At 42.3% G+C, this 1,143-nt stretch overlaps 1 protein-coding gene across 1 annotated transcript in view; it reads right to left on the reverse strand.

Annotated features, from left to right (window-relative positions):
- Positions 1-1,143, reverse strand: part of LOC109972214 (cadherin-2-like) — a 213,668-nt gene that overhangs the window by 71,171 nt on the left and 141,354 nt on the right. The gene's annotated exons all lie outside the window — the stretch shown is intronic.

Below are 1,143 nucleotides of genomic sequence, written 5' to 3' on the forward strand. Positions count from 1 at the left end.
GGAGGAGCTCAGAGTAGAACCGCTGCTCCTCCACATCGAGAGGAGCCAGCTGAGGTGGCTCGGGCATGTGTTTCAGATGCCTCCTGGGCGCCTTCCTAGGAAGGTGTTCCGGGCATGTCCCACCGGGAGGAGGCCCCGGGGAAGACCCAGGACACGCTGGAGGGACTATGTCTCTTGGCTGGCCTGGGAACGCCTCTGCATTCCCCCGGAGGAGCTGGAGGAAGTGTCTGGAGAGAGGGAAATCTGGGCATCTTTGCTTAGACTGCTGCCCCCGCGACCCGGTCCCGGATAAGTGGAGGAAAATGGATGGATGGGGCCACATTCACCAACACCACTAAGTGTTTTCTTAAATTTTGTCTGACGAATCCCATGTGTTTGTAAGTTGAAAGTGTGAGAAATGAACAGAAACTAGACATAAAGCTATGCACTAAGACCTGTTTGGTTTTTAAGTAATGTGTTTCCTAATTCTAAGCTACAATGATCACACTGTAAAGTTAGTTTTTAAAGCCTTGATTCATAAACAAGCAATTAATTGACTGCTGTAAATTTTAGCGTAGTGTTTATTCATCTTAAAAGACAATAATGCTTTGTAAAATAACAACAATTAAAGAAATACTAATAATAACAAAACTGTTAATGTAACTTAAATCTTATACTATATAACTGTAGAAATGAAGAAAACTAAATCACCAGTTATTTCACACAAACACATCAGTGCTCAAATGTGCATACATGTGCTCTTCAGTGTGCGCAGATTCTGTTCTTACCTAAGAACAAATCCCAAGAAAACAATGCTGAATGCCAGACTCTCTGTGAAAACTTTGTAAGTGGGTTTTATGAACAACTTTGTTCTTACGATCAGTTGGTGAATGTGGCCCAATGCCATTCACAATCTAAACTTACAGACAGGTTAGTTCTTATTATTTATTCTGCAAACTGACATTCAGGGTGCACTCTTCTCTGCTTGATGTGAGTTTGGTCATTCGTCTGGCAAGACAAGGTGCAATATAAGACATGTCCTTGTTTATAGAAAAGAAAGATACCAGATGAGCAGTTCAAGTGGATTGTGATTATTTTTTAGTCTAACGCTGCTGGCTGCCTGTTGGACAGTATCACATAACCAGAGAATGGTGATAGTTCTCT

The sequence above is a fragment of the Monopterus albus genome, unplaced genomic scaffold, assembly GCF_001952655.1.
Source record: "Monopterus albus unplaced genomic scaffold, M_albus_1.0 scaffold250.1, whole genome shotgun sequence".
Classification (NCBI taxonomy): domain Eukaryota; kingdom Metazoa; phylum Chordata; class Actinopteri; order Synbranchiformes; family Synbranchidae; genus Monopterus; species Monopterus albus.